Source organism: Chiloscyllium plagiosum, unplaced genomic scaffold (assembly GCF_037043375.1).
Source record: "Chiloscyllium plagiosum isolate Xiang-an unplaced genomic scaffold, Cpla_swu_hap1 HiC_scaffold_23, whole genome shotgun sequence".
In the NCBI taxonomy this organism is placed as follows: Eukaryota; Metazoa; Chordata; class Chondrichthyes; order Orectolobiformes; family Hemiscylliidae; genus Chiloscyllium; species Chiloscyllium plagiosum.
Genome location: NW_028270161.1, coordinates 46,104,915 through 46,129,019, shown reverse-complemented (window position 1 = coordinate 46,129,019; position 24,105 = coordinate 46,104,915). Strand labels below are relative to the sequence as shown.

The following is a 24,105-nucleotide window of genomic DNA, read 5'->3' as shown; positions in this document are numbered from 1 at the left end:
CAACCCCCACGTCTCAGCAGCAGATGTCCTGAACTTCTTCAGAAGATACGTCCAAGTCGAGGGAGAGAGTGCCGATGTGGTCGATCCTTTTGGGATCTGGACCAGCAAACGACAGGTCAGGGTAACACTGAGGGTCGATGCCAGTGGGAACATCCTCCACCCACCCTCCAGCTTTGCCATCGGAGGAAGCAGAGGTTACCTGACATACGCAAGGCAGCCGAAAGTGTGCCGAACCTGTGGCAGCGGATTGTAAGGTGACCGTCTGCTGAAATTGCAAGCAGTATGGCCACCCGACCAAGGAATGTAAGGAGGCCAAGAACTGTAATCTGTGCGGAGAGGTGGGCCACATGTACAAGGCCTGCCCAAGACGAGGGGCCGCCACCTATGCACAGATGGCCGGAGGTGGCAACACGAGCCGTGGACCGCATAAAACCAACAAGGTACCACAAAACAGCTTGGGAACGGTGTCTGAAGGCACCCAGAAGGAAGGGCAGGCTGTAGCGGAGCAGACGGCAGACAGCGGGGAGGTGCAGCAGCCGATCCAAGCTCCTTCAACACAGACGGAGGAAATGGAAGAGGACAGTACAAAGGAGGCAGAGGATTGGATTACTGTCAAAAGCAGAAAGAGGAAACCTCATCAGGCCCCCAAAGCCACCCAGCGAAGGGGGAAGTGACACCTACACAACATGGATACAGGCAGCTCTTCTGATGTGAGGACGGGCGCAAGGAGGGATGTCACCAGAGGAAGAGACAGAGCGCCGTGGGGAAAAAGGAGGGCAGCACCGCCTAAGCAGGAAAAGATTATCCCTCTGAGGGGATGGGTAAAGGCCTCCCCCCACCCGGTGAGAACCAAGAGGTACCCACCAGCCCACAGCTCCAGGTAACTGGGAGCAGCAGTCCTGTGACAGCCCCGCTGTCAGATGGAGAACTGGACTGTGCGGACCCTGGGCCCGACCCGAAAACACCAGAGCGGGGAAATGGCCCCAGCATGGAGCCGGACAGCTACCTCAGCCCTGGGAGGGTCCAGCAGTTTGCCATCACCACGGGGATGCACACAGCTATCCCAGAGGGGCAAGACCAGCAGCAAATGGACACTTGTAACGTCAAAAACTGCTAAAATGGGGATAAGAATTGCCAATATCAATGTGCGTAGCATCAAATCGGCTGTGCGATGTGTTTCTATGATGGCCTTCCTGGCCAACGTTAAAGCCGACGTCTTGTTTCTGCAGGAGTGTGGGATACCGCACCTCAGCAGCTACAGGAGATGGTCGAGCTCGTGTGGGCCGTCAGTTTGGTCGGGGGGGCAATGATAGCTGCGCCTCCGGCCTGGGTATCCTGTTGCGCGGAGGCAACTTCACCATCTCCAAGGTTAAGGAGGTGGTGGGCGAGCGCCTCCTTGTCACCGACGTCATGTACAGGAATGCTCCCCTGAGATTGATTAATGTGTACGCCCCAGTGGGTAAGAGTGAACGGTTGGCCGTCCTGCAGCAGCTTCCACTGTTGCTGGCTACGTCCAGGCCGGTCATTCTAGCCGGAGACTTCAACTGTATCATTGATGCAGATGGACGATACGGCGGGGGTGACAGTAAACTGGACACAACGTCCAGACCCCTGATGGACACAGTAAAAGACGCCAAGCTGCACGACGTCTTCAGCACCCCTGCAGACGGAGCGCAGCGTAGATATACCTGGTCACGGGCAGACGGGTCTATCCGCTCAAGGATAGATTACCTGTTTGTGTCCCGAACACTCTCAGTCAGATCCACCGAGGTCAAACCAGTGTTTTTCTCTGACCACTGCCTCCTGCTGGCCGACTGTCACCTACAGGACGAACAGCGGGCTGGTAAGGGAACGTGGAAGCTGAACACAAAGCTGTTGACCCCGGGAAACATTGAGGAGCTCAAGAGGGACTACACAGGTTGGAGAACCATGAAGCCCCTCTTTGAGTCCCCAGCAGACTGGTGGAAACAGTAAAAGGGAACATCAAGAGGTTCTTCATCCTCAAAGGTGTTCAGGAGGCGAGAGAGAGGCAGGGAAAACTGTCCCAGCTCCAGGAAACCTGCTCCTGCTGCAGATGATGGGGGTGGATGTCACGGAGGACCTCAAGGAGGTGAAGGGCCAGCAAGCCTCGCTCTTTGCCTCGGAGGCCTTCAAGATGATCTTCCGATCCAGAGCAGGACGAGACGTGCTCACGTTTCTTCTTCCAGAAGGTGCACAAAGAGAGCTCTGAGCTCAGCAGCCTGAAGGAAGAAGATGGCTCGATAACAACATCTCAGGCTGACATCATGAGGATCAGTAAATCCTTCTACGCCAGTCTGTATGACGCGAAGCCAACCGACAGCACGGCCTCCCAGTCGTTCCTGTCCTCTATCACGGAGGTCTTAGACGACAGAACACGGGAGAGGCTAGACCGGCCACTATCTCTGGACGAGCTGACCAAGGCCCTCGAGTCCTTCGAAAAGAATAAAACTCCAAGAAGTGACGGCTTACCGGTCGAGCTCTATTCCGCTCTGTGGGACTTGATTGGCCAGGACCTGCTGGAGGTGTATGTCAGTATGCTTCAGGCAGGTACCATGAGTGAATCCATGAGGAAAGGCATCATCACCCTCATCTATAAGCGGAAGGGGGAGAGGGAGGAACTCAAAAATTGGAGACCAATCTCACTGTTGAATGCAGATTACAAAATTCTGTCAAAGATAATCGCCAACCGGATCAGGTCTGCTCTGGGGTCGGTGATTCACCCTGACCAAACCTGTGCTGTGCCGGGCAGGAAGATCGCTGAGAGTCTCACACTCCTCAGGGATACGATCGCCTACGTGCAGGACAGAGGGTTGGACATCTGCCTGATCAGCCTGGACCAGGAGAAAGTCTTTGACAGGATATCACACAGGTATTTGAGAGATGTTCTCTCCAAAATGGGCTTTGGGGAGGGAATCTGCAATTGGATCAGACTGCTCTACACCAACATTGTCAGTGCAGTCTCAATCAATGGGTGGGAATCAGATAGCTTCCCAGTCAGATCTGGAGTCAGGCAGGGCTGCCCTCTCTCTCCTGCCTTGTTTGTGTGCTGCATCGAGCCATTTGCCGAGTCCATCAGGAAGGATGCGAGCCTGAGAGGGGTGACTATTCCTGGCAGCGGGGGCCTGCACGTTAAGGCCTCTCTATACATGGATGAAGTCGCCGTTTTCTGCTCGGATCCGCTGTCCATGCACAGACTCATGTGCAGATATGACAAGTTCGAATGGGCCTTGGGGGCCAAGGTAAACCGAGGCAAGAGTGAGGCCATGCTCTTCGGGAACTGGGCCGACCAATCCTCAATCCCCTTCACTGTCAGGACCGACCACCTGAAGGTGCTAGGTATTTGGTTCGGGGTAGCTGGGGCATGCGCCAAGTCTTGGGAGGAGCATATCAGCAAAGTGAGGCAGAAACTAGGCAGATGGAAGCTACGGTCGCTCTCCATCGTAGGAAAAAACCTGGTCATCAGGTGTGAGTCACTGTCATTGCTGTTATACGTGGCACAGGTCTGGCCTATTCCCAGAACCTATGCCGCTGCAGTCATCTGGGCCATCTTCCAATTTATATGGAGGTCAAAGATGGACCGGGTCTGAAGGGACTCACTGTATCAAGATCTGGGCAACGGAGGAAAAAATACACCCAATGCCACCCTCACCCTGATGGCCACCTTTGTGTGTGGCTGCATCAATTCTGGATTAGTGGTGCTGGAAGAGCACAGCAGTTCAGGCAGCATCCAAGGAGCAGCAAAATCGACGTTTCGGGCAGAATGCCTCATCGCCAGAACTTTCCAACAAGCACCAAGACATGGCTTGGCTGATGGTGAGAAGGGCTCTGCCTGTGAGTTCCTTTATGCACGCCGCCCTCGAAGCGGCTGCGGGGGGGACGAAACTGTCACACACCTCCTTCTGGAATGTGCCTATGCAGAGGAAGTCTGGAGAGGAATGCAGTGGTGTTTGTCGAGGTTCATCCTGAGCAGCGCCGTGACGCGGGACTCCGTGCTCTATGGTCTGTTCCCCGGGACGCACACCGAGACGAACATCAACTGTGCCTGGAGGATCATCAACTCGGTGAAGGACGTTCTCTGGGTGGTCCGAAACCTGCTGATCTTCCAGCTGAAGGAGTTGACCCCGACTGAGTGTTGCAGACTGGCACAGTCCAAGGTCCAGGACTACGTGTTGAAGGACGCGCTGAAGCTTGGGGCAGCTGCCGCCAAAGCGCGGTGGGGAAAGATCACCGTGTAACGTCTGCCTGCCTAAAGAAGAACAGGGAGCCCGCGCAGTCATTTGGGCTCTGCTGACGCCTCAGCTAAAAATGTAATCGTACAGACCTGTAAATAGGAATGATTACTCTGTTTTGGTATGCAAAGAAATGGAATGTTTACATATGTATGGCATGTCCAACTGTACAGATCATCAAATTATCTTATGAATAAAGTATATTTTTGAAATTAAAAAAAAATAAACAAGGAGCCCTCTGCTGATTGCCACCTATTGACTTCTCTTCCATGTTGAGCACCACTTGGAAGAAGCACAGGGTGTACTCTGGACGGGGGGTCTTCTGTATCCCTTATTAAGCTTGGCTCAGTAGTACCATAGTGACCAGGCTGGCTGAGTCCAAAAGGACGCAATTGCCAGAATGGGTTTGTAACAGTTGATTACAGAGCCAAAAGGAGGGAGAAACGTATTTGACCACATCCTTACCAATCTGCCCATCAGATGCATCTGTCCATGATATTATTGGGTAGGAGTGCCACCACACACATATTGTGGAAATGAAGCCACATTTTCACATTGGGGAACCCCCATTGTATCGTGTGGCATAACAATTGTGTTAAATGAGATAGACATATCAACTCAAAACTGGGCGCCCGTAGGCACGAGCCGCAGCAACATTGTATTCAGCCACAACCTGTAACGTCATGGCCTGTCATATCCTCAAATCTACCAAGACTATCTGGCTGTGGAACCAACATTGAATCAATGAAAAGTGCAGAATGGCATGTGCAGCATCAGACATACCTAATGCCTTAGCATTAACCTGGTAAAGCTACAACACAGGACTACTTGCATGCTAAATGGCAAAAACAGCATGCAGCTTAGTGCTCCTAGAACCAATGGATCAGATCTAAGGAATGAAGTTCTACCAAATGTGGTCACAAATGGTGTGGTACAATCAAGGTATTCCTGTATCTTTCTGAATTGTTTTCGAGTCTAGAGTGTGGTGCGGGAAAAGCACAGCAGGTCAGGCAACATCTAACGAGCAGGAGAATCGACGTCTCGGACAAAAGCCTTTCATCAGAGCACAGGATATACTCTGGGTGTATAATGGACTTCAGTATCCATTATTACGATTGGCTCAGTAGTACCACAGTGACTAAGCTTTCTCCTGAATTGTTTTCAAGCTTTGTTTTTCTTTTGTGTAATAAACTAACATTGTTTTATCAAAAATACATTGACAGCCTCATGTGAACATGTTCAGTTACTGACAACCATGATAACCAAATTACAAAAGGAAACCTTATGTTCTATCAAGTAAAGCTTCACTCTGGTGTCTCACTTGGTGTGTATTACCATTAGCTGGGAACATAACAAAATGGGTTCTTGGGTCGGATAGACTCCAGTGCATTTAACCGAGGAAGTGAAGGTACTGGTTGTATAAATGGAGAGTTATTATGTTACATGGATTGGAATTTCAAAATGCTTTGAATTTTGCTAACACATTTCTGGGAATAGAAAACATGACAGGAGATTATTTGATATCTTTGACTATGGATACACTAAGTGAGTTGGCAGATGAATTAAAGGAAGAAATTAAAGCAAGATCTTGGAAGGATGAGATGCTTAAAGTGATTAACCAATATTTAGAGCTAGAAGTAGAGATAACTAAAATTGAGATGTCACCATTAGGACCTGCTAAGATTGTTCATGAGGCGGAAGGTGGCTTCCCAGCAGATATGCTCATGACTTTGGAGAAGTCATATCATAATGAAAGATCCTTGTCTCGACATATTGCAGAAATGTAGCCTCATTAATTTAACTGTTGGGAAAATTATTTCTGACTTTATTTCCCTATTACACAACAGGCTGCCTACCCTACAGAGTCAAATATCAAAGTGGCATCTCACAGCCAGCTTTGTCCTAAAAGCAATCAATTCTTTCATGATTGAATACTCTTTGACTTTTAATTCTGAGCTACTTTAGGACCAGAACAAAGTCCTAAACTGCACTCAGTGAGCCACCGGGGTAGTATATAATGGGATTCTTACTCGAGAACACCCCTTAGCTATAGCTGTAAACTGAGGGTCTGACATAAGAAACTCAGTCTGGAGATGCCCTGCTGGTATGCTTCAATTTACATGGGGGCTGATTCCAAATACACTTTACGCTCTGACCACCAAGCTCCTGACACCCTCCCCCACCCCTCACAAACACTACCCACTTCTTCATTCAAGATCCCCCAACCCAAGTATCATTCTGCTGTTAAACACTGATTTCTCTCCTTATCTTTTTAGTGGCATCCAAACCTGTTGTAGATTCATGTAGAAAGTGCAAATAACAGATATTCACGGACAAAGAGAAAAACAAATAAAGAGAGGCCTGCAGACATATGCAGACACACATACCACTCATTGCAATTTTTTTTGAGTTGAGTGGGTGCACCCTGCAGTCTCAGTGTTGCTAGGCAGTGCACGTCTCCATGTTCGTTTCATGGTTCAAGGTTAGGAAGAGAATTCTTTGCTGGTAATACTACAATGTGCCCCTCTGTTTGAATAAGTTTGATGTGTCTCACTATTCTGTGACAGATAATTCCACAGAGCTGCAGAATACATTTCTAGATGACATTCAAATTTATTGAGTGATGATTGAAGTAAAAAAGGTGAGATACTGCTCGTGACAAAAGGTGAACTGATGGCGAAATTGTTGCAAAATTATTCCACCAGCTTTTGCAATGCTATCACTGAAATAAATCAACAAAATTAAGAAGTACATAGATTATATAAACTTACAGTAAGTTTTCAATAGTTACTTTATTATCTTTAGGTTAATAGAAAGGTTGAAATTAGCCTTCCCAATGAAAAAAAGAACGGATAGCTCTGCTGATCGGGCAGCTACTGACTGGCTTTTGCTCATGCATTGGTCCCAGGAAGATAAGGTTGAAGACTGGGAATGTGCCCCACATTGGAGAAAGTGAGGACTGAAGATGCTGGAGATCAGAGTCGAAAGTGTGGCGTTGGAAAAGCACAGCAGGTCAGGCAGCATCCGAGGAAGAGGAAAGTCAACGTTTCAGGCGTAAACCCATCATCAGGAATGTGGAGCGAGAACGGGGCTGAGAGATAAATAGTGGGGTGGGGTGGGGCTGGGGCAACGTAGCTGGGAAGGCGATAGTTAGATGCAGGTAATTGTGCAGGGACGGTGGAGAGGATAGTTGGGAAGGAAGATGGACAGGTAGGACAGTTCAAGAGGGTGGTGTGGGTTGGGAGGTTGGATCTGGGATGAAGTGGGTAGAAGGAGATAAGGAGAGGGGAGTTGAAGTGGTTGGCCACAGGGCATTGGGGTTGGTGGGTGCGCACGTCCCAGAGATGTTCTCTGAAATGTTCTGCAAGTTGGCCCGTTCCTCCACAATGTAAAGGAGACCACATCGAGAGCAACAAACACAGTAGATGAAGTGGGTGAATGTGCAGGAAAATCTCTGCTGGATGTGAAAAGATCCTTTTGGGCCTTGGATGGAGGTGAGGGGGGAGGTGTGGGCGCAGGTTTTACATCTCATGCAGCAGCAAGAGAAGCTGCTGGGTGTGGAGGGTGGGTTGGTAGGGGGCATGGACCTGACGAGGAAGTCACAGAGAGAATAGTCTCTGCGGAACGCAGATAGGGGTGGGGAGAAAAATATATCTCTGCTGGTCGGGTGTGATTTTGGTGACAGAAATGGTGGAGGATATTGCGCTATATTCGTAGATTGGTGGAGTGAAAGGTGAGGACCCAGGGGGGTTCTATCCTTGTTGCGGTTAGAGGAATGAGGTTCAAGGGCGGAGATGCAGGAAGTGAGGAAATGCACTGGAGTGCAGTGTTGATCATGTGGGAGGGGAAATTGCGGTCCATGAAATAGGAGGCAATCTGGGATGCCCTGGAGTGGAACTGCTCCTCCTGAGAGTAGATACCATGGAGGCAGAGGAATTGGGAGTAAGGGATCACATTTTTACAGGAGGGGGAAGTGGGAGGAGATGTAGTCAAGGTAATGTGTGAGTCAGTGAGTTTGAAATACATGTCCATGTCAAGTCGGCTGCCAGAGATAGAGACGGAGAGGTTCAGGAAGGGGAGGAACATGTCAGAGATGGTCCATGTGAACCTAAGGTCAGGATGGAAGGTGTTTGTGAAGCTGATGAGCTGTTCAATATCCTTATGGGAGCACAAGATGGCACCGATACTGTCATCAATGCAGTGGAGGAAAAGGTAGGGAATGGCGCCGGTTTAACTGCAGAAGATGGACTGTTCGATGTACCCAGTGAAGAGGCAGGCATAGCTGGGGCCCATACGAGCGTCCACGGCCACCCCTTTTGGTCTGAAGGAAGTGGGAGGATTCAAGGGCAAAGTTGTTGAGGGTGAGGACCCAGTTCCGCCAATCAAATGAGTATACCGGTGGAAGGGTTCTGGTTGGATCAGCAGGAAAGAAGGAAAAGGAGGGCTAGGAGACCTTCACCATGGTGGATGGACATGTACAGGGACTGGAGGTCCATGGAAAAGACGAGGTGTTGGGGGACGGTAGCATAGCTATGATACATCCATCCCTTCTAAAGGTATAGGATGATATTCGCCTACCCCGACCTGAGGGAAAATACCAGACATTTCAGTGCAACATAACCCTCTTTACCTCCTCTGATCTCAAATGGGAGTCTGTTATTTTCTCCCTTACTGAGCTGTTCTATTCTTCACCATTCCTAAAGCAATATGCTTTTTTTTTGTGATAAAACCTTTCTTCCAGGCAAATCTAAACTCTTCAGAATGCAAGTATGCTGTGAATTGACTACATCTCCCACCTAGGGAGACTTGCTTCATACTTTTAACTTGCAGACTCGAGGGCAAGATTCAAGTTTCAGATCTTCCCTTAATGTTTCATTCGTCCTTTTCTGACCACTACACATCAGCATATTACGTATCATTAAGCCCATAATACAACCAATGCTCCAACTTTATGGAAATACTTTCATTTATTTAATAGCACTTCACATTTCATAGAAATAATGTATATTTATGTGTATGCAGATTTCATTCTATTTAGCCGACAAACTAGGCTGATTGGCTGGACGTGGAACAGTAAATCATTGCTGAAGTTAGCGCTTGCCTGGAAACACAAGATATTGGCTAGTATTGTGATTGAACCCATGACCTTGGCATTCTTAAGCATGCTGTAACCATCTGAACTAACTAGCTGGTACACTGTGGATTCAGATTATACAGTGAAGCTATTAGCATGACTCCAGTAATTGGCTATTAATTTGAATGAGTTCTAGTGAATGGGCATGTAGCCTAATTGACCTGATAGTCAATTGCTCAATACTATCTCTGAAGCAAAACTCTTCTGTGCTTTATTTTGTTTTAATCATGATGATCAGTGCTGTTATTAAAGTTCATATTTTTGTCTTTCCGAAATTACAAAGATATCACCCAACACATTCCTCATGTTCTACATGTCCATAGTGTTCAAATCATGACTTGGGGTAAAACCTATTACTGAATTTTACCCTCTGTAGGTTCTCAAGTATGGAAACTCACACTTCATTTCCTGTGAGAACCTAGAGGCTGTTATAACCCTGGCATGTATCACTTAATCACTTTTATCTGATTTACCCATTTGCTGAGAGGTGCGAGCGAAGAGTGAAGGACTGCTGGGAAGGCGAGCATAACCGTTTACTTCATCTTTTAATCTCTTTCTAAATGAGTAGGTTTGGCCTTGACTTTCCATTTTGATTTCTGAATCCAAAAAAATGTAAACCTGGATTATTTGCAAAGTGTTGAGGCTAAAAGGATTAAATAATGAAAACAGAATGTCCAAACATACTGATGTTGCCTCAAATCTTTAAGATTACCAGGTGACCTCTGAAATAACTCCACAGAGGTCAGTATCCCATCACTAAGTCAACTGTTTTACACATGGAAAGTCCTTGACACTGGTCCAGCTCCCTCAGAGCCAGCTCTCTGGGTGTCAGAATGCCTGACACTTCTGTATCTATCTGTCAGCCAGGGCTCCCTAATTGGACCAGGTTGACAATCCCAGTCAGGGAACTCATGTTCACCTGGCTGACCTCATTACAATCATTACAACCTCATGAAGATGTTTAAAATGATCAAAGTTAAAAAAAAAATCACACAACACCAGGTTATAGTCCAACACTAGCTTTCAGAAAGCCGCTTCTTCGTTGGGTAGTTGTGGAGAATAAGACCATAAGAGACAGCAAAGGATTACAGTGCCATGCAACTGAAATGATATATTGAACAAACCTGGAGTGTTGTTAAAATCAGTAGTTTTGACCTTGGCTTTTCATTTTGGTTTCCAAGTTAAAATATTAACCTGGATTATTAACAAAGCGTTGAGGCTAAAAGGATTAAACAATGAAAAACAGAATGTGCAAATATGCTGGCGTTGCCTTAAATCTTTAAGATTACCAGTAACAACAATCCAGGTTTGTTCAATATTTCATTTCAGTTGCATGACTCTGTAATCTTTTGATATAAATTCTGTGCGTTATGGTCTTATCTTAACAACCACCTGATGAAAGAACAGCACTCCGAAAGCTACTGCTTCCAAATAAACATGTTGGAATATAACCTGCTGTTGTGTGATTTTTAACTTTGTCCACCCCTGTCCAACATCGGCTCCTCCACATCATAAAATGATCAAAGGATTGGTGAGGATTTATACAAGTTTCTCAGGTTCAGACGTTTTAAGTAAAGGGACACAATCCTAAAAATTAGTCCGAGACAACTCAGAGTTGATGGCACATTACAGTACGAGGTTGCTTAAGGCTGTTGTCTTTGGGGACTGTGTCTCTAATTTTGGATAAATTGATGAGGCCATGTGATCTGTTCTGAAATTTGTTTGACAAAAGTGGGCATTAATGATTAAAGGAAGGCTCAGTTTATTTGTGATAAAGTTGTAAGCTACTCACACTTGGACACAATGGCAGCAGTGTCTTTGCTTGCAGTAATTGAAGCTCCAAAGTACTAAGAATGTCAGATTGTAAAGAGTTCAACTTCAAACTATTGATTTGCCTTCAAGTGAAAGCAGAATGGAGTCTCAAGGGAAGCTAATTAAAGTTTTTACATTGATACCAGTCTCATGCAATTCATATTGCTGTGTCGAGGAGCTTTGAGAAGGGAAGAATTTTTAAACTAACCCTGAGACTCATAGAGTTAGTCTTCCAAGATCAAGAGAGTGGGAGCAGCTAGGAGCTAAAAGTCTGAATGGTTAACTAGACAGGAATGTGAGAGGGAGCTTGCACTTTGATTGATAATACCAAATTCATGAGCATTTTAAACAAGGCTGGAAGATTCATGTAGTTTGTGTTAGATGGCTGATGGCCAGGATTACTCACTTTGAAAGATAGCTCCTGGTGTTAACAGTGACCAGGCCAGGGTAAAAAAAAGGAACTGAAATAAAGCCTTAAGAGCTAAAAATCATTTTGGATCAGGTCCTGGAAAATCAAATAACTGTTAAAAGTACGGTGTGAATTATGCCTGTGAAGTGAGTTTTTTAGTTATGTTAACAGTAAGAAGGGAAAAATTCTGTTCTGTGGTTTATATTATGAGTTGCCCACAAAATACTGGTTAGTCAATAGTTCTTTTAGCTATGCAGAAGTCTTAAATTATAAAATCCTACCATGTTATCCTTCCAGCCATCAACGAGAAGTCTGAATTGACGTTTTGCAGTTTATTGGACTCTATAGAGATAATAACAGTCAGTGATCACCATCTTCACACAAGGGTCTCTCTCTGTTTATATGAGATCATTTCAAAATTTCAAAATAATGATGGCTAAATTTTCCTTAGGCAAGCACATAATGGAATCCCCTCATCTTCTCCCTAGATATCTTAGAGCCTTCAGAACTCAACATTGAGTTGAACAATTTCAGAGTGAGAATATCCTCCTCCATATTTGTTAGTCACTCCAACACACAATGGTCCTGTTCTGTAGATATTGCTTCCAGCACAGCCAATCCATTTTCAAATATTCACACTTTTCGCTAGCACCCATTCAGCATTTGTCTCTCTCTTGCTTTAACATCAGCAATTTCTTTGTTTGCCTTTCCTTTCTCTCTCTTTCCTTTCTCCTTCTCTAAGTACCATCTTCCCATATTCTATTTACTGCTCTCCTCTCCTCTCCTCACCCTGCAACCCCATCTTCTGTCATCAAATACAACTATTTCCCAGCTGCTTTCAGTTTAGATGAGGGGTCACTGGACTTGAAACATTAATTCTGTTTTTTGCCTCTAGAGATACTGCCAGACTTGCTGCGTTTTAATGAAGGAAAGCTCAATCCTGTTCCTCTGTTGCTGGAATTGAACATGGACACTATGTTGAAATCATACGTTCTATAATGGTGACAAGTGTTCAAAAGGAATGCAGCTTATGAAATGAGAAATGCTCTGATGCAACTGGACACATGTTTCCGATAGAATAAATGATCAGAAGAACAGTTCTGGCATTTACAGAAAGAGTACAAAAAGCTATAGTTCATTTGCTCTGCCAGAAATTTTAGAATTGAGGCTATTGTGAGCTCTATTCTACATCTGGACTCTTGTTGTCATTGACTTAAAAACCTGGAATAAGACTAGTGTCAGTTCATAAAGAAAGCTGGAGTGTAGTTTACAATGTTACACTGTGTCCTTTAATTTTACTCTGTTTGAACTGGCAACCATGGACTGACATCTAAGTAAATCCTGCCTCTGACTGCCAGTGTAAACTTGCTAATTTCTCACCATGAATCAGCCTGGTATAAACTCACGTCCGGTACAGGACTATTGCCAGAATGAGCTCAGATGCAGCATCTAAAAAACATATCCTAGATTGTCCAAAGCATATGTCATCTTCCACCAGCAGAATATCCAAAACAACTTGTTAACTCAAGGGGGAAAGTGCAGAAATCAATTTGTTTGAATACAGCACATGATATACATAATTTCATTCAGGAAACAATAATAAAGTAATTGTAAAGAGGGCTCAACACAATGTCCTGGCTGTTGCACTCAATACCTCCATTTTGAAGCCCAGGATCCCATATTGTTTGCTAATTAGTTGGTGAATATGTCGTGCCACTACCAAAGATTAATGCACATGGATCTCCATGTTCAGTTTCCCTGCACCCTGAAACCATGCTTCAGTGCCCCCTTCACAAACATAACTCTACCTCTTCACTGATAACTAGCTTCACTGATCCAGCCTTTGGTTGCTAGGTTTCTTCGCTGACTTCCAATTTCACTCAGTTTCACCAAGCAAATACTCCTCATGGGCTTTACAAAACCCCAGCTTTGTAGCTGCAGACTTTTTAATGCCTGCAGACTTGTTTTGAGCCCCTTTTATGACATTACCAACAATGAGTGAGTTCTCAGCTCCCAAGGATTTCTTCCAAGTCCTGATTTCAACCTAGCTGTCCGCCCATTCCTAGAACATTCTCCTGAGTTTTGACAGCACAGAAACATCCAACTTCTTTTGACTCTTCACTGAATCATGTGCACAGAATGGATGCAGTTCATCTATGTTCCCAGCTATATGGCTAACCGCAGCCCTGCTAACATGAAGCCAACATCATCCTCTGTCTGTCTTTTTCTTTCTTTCCCCTCTCTATTTGTAAAGTTTGAACACTTCTTCAGTGACCACTGCCACTCCCCACCCCGCCACAAACTGTCCTGAGTGACCTCTTCAAAACCTTGTAAAAAGGCTTGCCCCTATTTCTGCAACTAATATATTAAAACAGTCAAAAGTAGCACCCGTGGAATTGAGTGTATTCTAAATGTCACATTTTCACGGAATCTTGGCTTCCAGCACATATTGCACACAGTAAGCATTCAATGCAATGGATTCCATCACAAACTCTACAGATGGTGGCAGACACAAGACATGAGCAGAACCAGAGTTGGGACATGCCATGGATGACAATTCAAAGCAGAATTGGAGGGACATGGATGGACACAGTTGTCCAAATTCTAATCTTTGTGTGTGGAAATAAGGAGGCAGAGTGAGAAAAAGCAAGTACTAGCATATTCTTTAAATGTCAGCCTTTCCAGCTGTCATAAAAAAACACCCCTGGCATATTAGATCTATTCCATTCCAAAATATGATCGTGTTCATTGTTATTCAGAAGGCAATCAGACATAATTAAATCCTGGGAGTTGTAATCACACAATGCTTGTAGCATATGACTCTCGGGTACTTGAGAAGCTGTAGTATTCTATATTTAACCAATTTATGAAGGATAGAAGATAGTTCCCATAGTGATAGCTGTGGGAAGCTCTATTAACACAAGTCTCAGGGATTTCATGATGGGCGTTCTCTGGAGGGAATCATTGCAGGAGAGGTTTAAAATGTAGCAAAAGTAATTGCATAAATAAGTTTAATGTCATTGAATGGACCATTTAACATCTTGTTCGTTTGTTAAGTAAAGAATTTGAAAGATAAATTCTTTTCAGGTTATCTGTTGCATTCACTAGAACCTTGGTGTAAGGACCATTGAAATTCTGAAGATACAGTGTAAACGGCCATTCTCATTTCTTAAGAGATTGCAGGACTCTGCACAATTGTTACAATGTTTGTTGGTAGGTGACAAAACAAAATGGATGAATGTTTTCAAAAACTACTATGTGTCAGATGTTATTGCTTTTTCCCCTCTTACATATGAACACTCGATCAGACACCACCACCCAACTCCACCAACTCCCAACTGAACCAGCCTGAGCATCCCCTGACCTAACCTGACACCCTTCATAACCTGACTCTCTTAGCCCAAGCTATCTATCCATCGCACCCATCTGTCACTTGCCACACTACCCTAATCCCTTACTTTACCCACACAAAATGTTATTATGGATAAGGACTCATGGCATCAAGGATTATATCACATTATAGTGGATGGGTTAATGGATAGGAAACAGAGAAATGGTACATTTTCAAGTTGGCAGGCTGTAACTAGTGGAGTGCTCTAAGGATCAGGACTGGGACCACAGATATTTATTCTCTACTAATGACTTAGACAAAGAAATCAAGTGTAATGTATTCAAATTTGCAGATGTTACAAAGCCAAATGGGAGTCTAAAGCTAAGAGGAAGACACTGAGTAGCTGTGAAGAGATATAGGCAGGCTAACTGAATTGGCTAGGTAAAAACAATGACTCCAGATACTGGAGACCAGAGTTTAGATTAGAGTGGTGCTGGAAAAGCACAGCAGTTCAGGCAGCATCCGAGGAGCAGTAAAATCGACGTTTCGGGCAAAAGCCCTTCATTCCTGATGAAGGGCTTTTGCCCGAAACGTTGATTTTACTGCTCCTTGGATGCTGCCTGAACTGCTGTGCTTTTCCAACACCACTCTAATCTAATCTCTAACTGAATTGGCAACAAGAGGGCAGATAAAGTATAATATGGGAAAATCTGAGGTTATTCACTTCATTAGTAAGAATGGAAGAACAGAATGTATTGTACAGAGAGATTGGGTGTACTTATACGAGGAACACAGAAAGATAGTATACAACTTTATTGGTCAGAGTATTGAGTACAGGAGTTGAGAGGTCATGTTGTGGCTGTACAGGACACTGATTAGGCCACTGTTGGAGTATTGCATGCATTTCTGTCTCCTTCCTATCGGAAAGATGTTATGAAACTTGAAAGGGTTCAGAAAAGATTTACAAGGATGTTGCCAGGGTTGGAGGATTTGAGCTACAGGGAGAGGCTGAACAGGATGGGGCTGTTTTCCCTGGAGGCTGAGGGGTGACCTTATAGAGGTTTACAAAATTATGAGGGGCATGGATAGGATAAATAGACAAAGTTTTTTCCCTGGGGTTGGGGAGTCCAGAACTGGAGGGCATAGGTTTAGGGTGAGAGGGGAAAGATACAAAAAAGACCTAAGGGGCAACTTTTTCATGCAGAGGGTGGTACGTGTATGGAATGAACTGCCAGAGGATGTGGTGGAGGCTGGTACAATTGCAACATTTAAGAGGCATTTGGATGGGTATATGAATAGAAAGGGTTTGGAGGGATATGGGCCGGGTGCTGGCAGGTGGGACTAGATTGAGTTGGGATATCTGGTCAGCATGGAGGTTGGACCAAAGGGTCTGTTTCCTTGTTGTACATCTCTATGACTCTATGACTCTAATTTTAAAGAAAAAATGTCATGATGCCATTTATTTCAAAGAGTTACAACAACATGGAAATCTTGCATTCATTGTACAAGGCTTTGCTGGCTCCACATCAGGATAGTGTAACTTTGATTTATTTATTGTCATCACATGTACAAAGACAGAGTGAAAGGTGTTGTTTTGTATGTTCTACAGGCAGATTGGTGTCATACAAAGTACATCAATGTAACAGTGTTACATCTGCAGAGATGGTGCAAAGAGACAGAGAGATCAACATTAATATTTGAGAGGTCTGTTCACAAGTCTGATAACATCAGGGAAGAGGCTGTTCTTGAATTTGTTCATATGTGTATTCAAATTTTTATATCTTCTGCCTGACAAAAGAGAGTGGAAGAGAGTGCAACCGAAGTGGGAGGGTTCTTTGATTATGTCGGTTGCCTTTCTAAGGCAGTGGGAAGAACAGATAGAGTCAATGGGTGGAAGGTTGGTTTGCATGATGGACCAAGCCATGTACATGACTCTGTAGTTTCGTACGGTATTGGGAAGAGCAGTTGCCATATCACATTGTGATGCATCCAGAGAGGATGCTTTCTCTGGTGCACAGATAAAAAATTGGTAAGAGTCTTTGTGGACATAGAGTCATTGAGTCATAGATGTGTACAGCATGGAAACAGACCCTTCAGTCCAACCTGTCCATGCTGACTAGATATCCCAACCCAATCTAGTCCCACCTGTCAGCACCTGGCCCATATCCCTGCAAACCCTTCCTATTCATATACCCATCCAGATGTCTTTTAAATGTTGCAATTGTACCAGCCTCCACCACTTCCTCTGGCAGCTCATTCCATACACGTACCACCCTCCTTGAAAAAGCTGCCCTTTAGGTCTCTTTTATATCTTTCCCCCTCACCCTAAACCTATGCCCTCCAGTTCTAGACTTTTATCCTATCCATACCCCTCATGATTTTATAAACCTCTATAAGGTCACCCCTCAGCCTCCGATGCTCCAGGGAAAACAGCCCCAGCCTGTTCAGCCTCTCCCTGTAGCTCAAATCCTCCAACCCTGGCAACATCCTTTCTGACCCTTTCAAGTTTCACAACATCTTTCCAATAGGAAGGAGACTAGAATTGCATGCAATGTTCCAACAGAGGCCTAACCAATGTCCTGTACAGCCACAACATGACCTCCCAACTCCTATACTCAATACTCTGACCAATAAAGGAAAAGTATACCAAATGCCTTCTTCAGTATCCTATCTACCTGCGACTCCACTTTCAAGGAACTATGAATGTGCACTCCAAGGTCTCTTTGTTCAGAAACAGTCCCAAGGAACTTACCATTAAGTGTGTAAGTCCTGCTAAGCTTTGCTTTCTCAAAATGCAGCACCTCACATTAAACTCCATCTGCCACTTCTCAGCCCATTGGCCTATCTGATCAAGATCCCATTGTAATCTGAGGTAACTTTCTTCACTGTCCACTACACTTCCAATTTTGATGTTATCTGCAAACTTACCAACTATACCTCTTATGCTCACATCCAAGTCATTTATATAAATGACGAACAGTAGTGGACCCAGCACTGATCCTTGTGGCACTCCACTGGTCACAGGCCTCCAATTTGGGAAACAACCCTCCACCACCACCACCCTCTGTCTTCTTACCTTTGAGCCAGTTCTAAGGGATTAGAGGCACTTTTGTGTTTTCATGACAGTTGCATCAACACGAGTGGGCCCCTGGACAGATGGTTGATGATCATCAGTCCCCGAAACTTGATGCTCTCGACTATCTCCACCTCAGCATCATTCATGCAGAAAAGGCATGCCCTCTACTCCGCTTCCTGAAGTCAATGAACAACTCCTTTGTTTTGCTGACATTGATGGAAAGATAGTTATCTTTACCCCATGCCACTAAGAACTCAGTCTCATTCCTGTACTTTGTCTCATCGCTGTATGAGATCCAACCTACAACAGTGGTGTCATCAGCAAATTTTTAATTGGAGATGGGACAGAATTTGGCCACATAGTCATGAGTGCATAAGAATAAGGAGTACAGTAGGTAGCTTGGAGTACATAGCCTTGTGGGGCATTGGTCTTGGGAACTATGGTGGAGGAGGTGTTGTCACCTAAGTCACTGATGGTGATCTATGGGTCAGAAAATCGAGGATCTAGTTACAGAGAGGGGAGCCAAGACATAGCTCTTGAGCTTTGGAGATGAATTTGTTTGGAAGTACGGTGTTGATGAGGGAGATTTAGTCAATAAGTAGGACCTTAACATGGGTATCCTCGTTAACCAGTTATTCCAGGGATGTGTGTAGGGCCATGGAGATGCAGTTTACCGTGGATCTGTTGTGCTGATTGGCGAATTTCAAAAGATGAAGGCGTTCTGGTAAGGCTGCAGTTGATGTGAGCCATGACTAACCCCTCGAAGCACTTCATAACTATGCAGGTCGGAGCCACTGAGTAATGGGTCATTGAGGCAAACTCCATGATATGGAGTTTGGTACTGGGATGATGGTGGTCTTCTTGAAGCAGGTGGGGATTTCAGATCAAAGTAAGGAGAGGTTAAAGATGTCAGTGAATACTCCTACCAGCTGGTGCATACAGGGTCTAATTGCATGGCTGGGGGCTATATATGGTCTTCATATTTAAGGAAGAATGTAGTTTGTCTGGGAAGGAATTCAGTGAAAGTTGCTAAATTGATTCCTGAAATGAGAGGGTTGTCCACTGATGAGGGGTTGGTTAAACTGGGTCTAGACATGACCACCAACTGGCCACCAAAAGACATGGAAAAAGTGAGGACTGCAGATGCTGGAGATCAGAGTCAAAGACTATGGTGCTGGAAAAGCTCAGCCGGTCAGGCAGCGTCCGAAGAGCTTCCTGATGAAGAGCTTACGCTTGAAATGTCAACTCTCCTGCTCCTCGGATGCTGCTTGACCAGCTTAACTTTTCCAGCACCACACTCTTGACACCAAAAGACATGACCAACTATCACTGCTATCCATACACACAAACGAAGAGGGACACAAGTTCAATAGGGACAATACATCCATCCTGGGACAGGCTAAACAAAGACACGCACAGCAATTCCTAGAGGCCTGGCATTCAAACCGGAACTCCATTTTAAAAAAATGTAGACTTGGACCCCATTTACCAACTTCTCAAAAACAGAACTGGAAGTGATATCATCCACCATAACAGACAGATAAATAGCAAGCCGGACAGAACACCAACGCTTCATCATTATGCACTGATGATGTCATCAAGCATGGTAATGAAACGTCTGAGAACAAATCTACCAGCTCAGTGAGGAAACTTACAACTTGGGTCTATTTTCTTTGGAGTGTAAAAAGAAGTGAACTCATTGAAATGTACAAGTTTTTGAAAAGGCTTAACAGTAGACACCCGTGATTTCCTCTAAGCTGCACGTCCACAAGGCCACTCTGATTTTTCTCCAAGCTTCCACACACAATGATCAGTGTGATCAGCATGCCGACACACTGACTTCCAGTCTCAGAGTTCTCCACTGCACCCAGAAAGAAAAATTATAGGAAGCATTAGTAAACACTGAGAGTTGTTTCCATTACCCAGGGAATCAAGAACAGGGGTGTGCAGTGTCAGGATACGTTGACAATCATTTAGAACTGGAATGAGGATAAATTTGTTTTACATCAAAGAATCATGAACCTTTGGAATTGTCGAGCTCAAAATATTGTGCTCAGGCACTGAATACATTTAATGTATTTTAGGGAATCAAATGATCTGGAGAATAGCTGGGAAAATTGAAATGAGACAAGAGATCAGCCTCAATCGTATTGAATGGAACAGCAGGTTTTAGGGGCTAATGGTCGACTCTTCAGTATAGATTAGTATTGCTTTCTTACATTTTTATGTACACTACTTACACTTACACATATCTACATATGTATACATACACATCTACACACACTCATGCACACCTGTGCATCTGCAAACATATACCTAAGTACACTACACACAGTTATACACACACACCCATATACACACCTACATATGTGCACCTACATTTTCACAAACACCTACAGACTTCCAATATACACAGCCACATATAAACCTACTTAAAAACCCGTACTTGTACATACACAGTCACCAGTTTTGTCCTCAGGTCACATTCATATCTATTACCAAGAAATATCATCACAATAATAGTTCTAAATAAAATATTCAACAATCTGTCATAATTATTTACAATTTCAATTGGATTTAATATTTTTTATTGATGAGCTTAGTGTCATTTCAAACCTAGCTTCAAAACTTAGAACAACCTTCCATGTTTCCAGAAGGCTACATGACAAGATTTATTAAAGATGAGCTGGTGAATAAATTTACAGCTGAAACTTTAATTTGAACTCCAGTTACAAACTTTGTGGATAGTAGAATTTGAGAGATATTCAGCACAATCCATGGTACTGTATTTTCAAACAGAGAAATCTGACTCATGTCCCAAGCAAACACACTAAATTACAGAGTAAATAAGAAATTAATATTTTGAGCTCAGATGGCCAATGGTGCTTGTCAGTCTAAACAGAATTTCAGCCAGCATAGCTGTGACGCTAAGCTAATATTTGTGTGTATCATTGTAAAGATATGCCAAGGCAAACTTTCAAATAGTCATAATTATTCCAACATGCAATGGAAACTAAAGAAGCATTGTCAATATGGCCAGGAAACTTCCAGAAGGGTACTACACAATTCTATTGACAATCCGCTGTTATTTTCATATCTGGAATACCACAATATTTCTTTCATAGTTTTTTTTAAAAGCTGCCATTTCCCCAATTTCTTCTCTTCCATACTTATCTAGTATGTTTTTATAAGGTTTTGTTTAGTGCACAAACTCCGAAACTGTCATCTTTATTTCCTGTAATATTCTTCCATCACACTAATGACAAAGCAGTCAAGCATCCAATTGATCAAGAGCATTGCTGTGGATGGTCCATTTGTAATATATTAAAGGTCCTGCATGCACCCACATCCTACAAATGTCGCATTTACTTCTTGTCGTACATAATTGTCATATCTATTTCTGTCATGCTTTTTAATCACACCCATAACCCATTTCTGTCATAATTGATTTTGCACGATCTACTTACCTCCCAAAAACAACATCTAGGTCTGTCAATAGGTGGCAGTGTTGTGCAATTACCGCTGGCCCTTGTCTCCACAATAGGTGGTGCTGTGGTGCTTTACAGCCTTGGGTCTGTAAAGTTGAATCTATAGGTCAATGCTCTCTGCTAATTCACTTCTGTCAGCTCTTCCTGATACTGGAGCCCACCACAGTGATAGTTCCATTATGTCTCTTCACCAAGGCTATCACTGCTCCAATTTTGCCCCTTTCGTGCTATTCCCTCACTGGCTGGTCCCCAATCCAACAGCTCTCCCTTCCATCTGAACAACATCTCACATTTAGTAAAATTTGGCAAGGCACCTTCACAGGAGCATTCTCAGACAAAGATCTTACGCACGAGGATTGAATTGTCACAAAATGACTATTCGTAAGGGGAGAAGTCAGAACAACAAAAAAAAACTGCAAATGTTGGAAATCTAAACAAAACCAGAAGTTGCTGGAGAAATTCAGCAGGTCTGGCAGCATCTGTTGAGAGAAAGCAGAGTCCAGTGACCTTTCTTCAGATCTGACACTCAGTTGTATCCGTTATACTAAAATGTGACAAAGTCCATAGAAAGGAATAAAATCAAACAATCCATCAGAAACGGACCAGGATACAAGAAACAGCAAAGGCAAATGTAGCCCTGTCGACCATACAAAGTCAGCCTTACTAACACCTGGCAGCTTCTGCCATGGATTGGTCAAGCAACTGGCGGGCATTGTGTCTGGAATATGATCCCGTGAGTGTGAACAAATCCCATCAGAGAATCATACGGCACGGAAACAGACCCTATGGTCCAACTCATCCATGGAAATCAGGGTATCATAAACTGAACTAGCCCCATTTACCTGTGTTTGGCCCATATCCTTCAAAACCTTTCCTATTCCAAATGATGTCCCAATGTCTTTTAAATGTTCTAATTGTATTCACCTCTACTACTTCCTTTGGCAGCTCATTCCATATGTGCACCATCCTCTGCGTAAAAAAATTGCCCTTTAGGTCCCTTTTAAATCTTTCCCCTCTCACCTTAAACCTATGATGTATAGTTTTGGACTGCCTACTTGTGGGAAAAAAACTTTGGCTATTCACCTTTATCTGTGCCCCACATGACATTATAAACCTCCAAAAATTAGTTTCAAGATAGCGATGGAAAAGGATAGCCCTGATCTAAAATTTAAAATTTAAAATCAGAGGAAGGTATTAGGCAAAAACTTTCAAAAATTGATGAGGAGCAGATCTTTGCAAGTAAAGGGACAGCTGGAAAATGGGAAGTCTTCAAAAATGAGATAACAAGAGTCCAGTGACATTATGTTCCTGTTAGTGTGAAGGGCAAGACTGGTAGGTGTAGGGAGTGCTGGATGACTAGAGAAATTGAGGGTCAGGTCAAGAAAATGTAGGAAGCATATGTCAGGTATAAGTAGCAGGGATTGAGTGAATCCCTAGAAGAGTATGAGGGTGGTAGAAGTATAGTTAAGAGGGAAATCAGGAGGATAAAAATGGCCATGAGATAGCTTTGGCAAATAGGGTTAAAGAGAATCCAAAGGGATTCTACAAATATATTAAGGACAAAGGGTAACAAGGGAGAGAATGAAGCCCTTAAAGATCAGCAAGGGTGCATTTGTGTGGAACTGCAGGAGATGGGGAGATACTAAACAATTACCAGTATGGAAGCTAGAGAACTTGGGGAAGTAAATAGTGATATTTTGAAAAGTGTCCATATTACAGAAGTGATGGTGCTGGACATCTTATAATGAATAAAGGTGGATAAATCCCCAGGACCTGATCAGGTATACCCTAGAACTTTGTGGTAAGCTAGGTAAGTGATTGTTGGGCCCTTTGCTGATATATATGAGAGGCCAGAAGATTGGAGATTGGCTAACGTGGAGTTTAACTTAGATAAATGTGAGCTGTTGCATTATGGAAAGGCAAATCAGGGCAGGACTTATACACTTAAATGTAAGCCCTGCGGCGTGTTGCTGAACAGAGAACTTGGAATGCAGGTTCATAGTTCCTTGAAAGTAGAGTTGCAGGCAGATAGGTTAGTGAAGAAGGCATTTGGAATGCTTGCCTTTATTAGTCAGTGCACTGAGTATAGGAGTTTGGAGCTGTATAAGACATTAGTTAGGCCAGTTTTGGAATACTGCATTCGGTTCTGATATAGAAAAGATGTTATGAAACTTGAAAAGGTTCAGAAAAGATTTTACAAGGATGCTGCTGGGGTTAGAGGGTTTGAGCTCTGGGGAGAGGCTGAGTAGGCTGGAGTTATTTTTCCTGGAACATTGGAGGCTGAGGGGTGACCTTATAGAGGTTTATAAAATCATGACAAGCATGGATAGGGTAAATAGACAAGATCTTTTACCCAGGGCAGAGGAGTCCAAAATTGGAAAACATAGGTTTAAGGTGAGAGGGGAAAGATGTAAAAGGGACCTAAGAGACAACTTTTTCATGCAGAGGGTGGTTCGTACATGGAATGAGCTGCCAGAGGAAGTGATGGAGGCTGGTGCAATTACAACATTCAAAACGGCATCTGGATGAGTATAAGAATAGAAAGGGTTTAGAGGGATATGGGATATCGGCTGGCAAATGGGATTAGATTAATTTAGGACACCTG

The 24,105-nt window shown here is 43.9% G+C and overlaps 1 protein-coding gene across 17 annotated transcripts in view; it reads right to left on the bottom strand.

Moving 5' to 3' along the window:
- LOC122561637 (potassium voltage-gated channel subfamily A member 1-like) overlaps positions 1-24,105 on the bottom strand; it is a 250,780-nt gene that overhangs the window by 96,519 nt on the left and 130,156 nt on the right. For 2 of the 17 annotated variants that reach the window (XM_087999618.1, XM_087999615.1), the window contains exon 5: positions 11,887-11,947. The exons of the other annotated variants lie outside the window; for them this stretch is intronic. The gene's annotated coding sequence lies outside the window, so the exon portion shown is untranslated. The remainder of the gene's footprint in view (positions 1-11,886; positions 11,948-24,105) is intronic. 17 annotated transcript variants of the gene reach the window in all.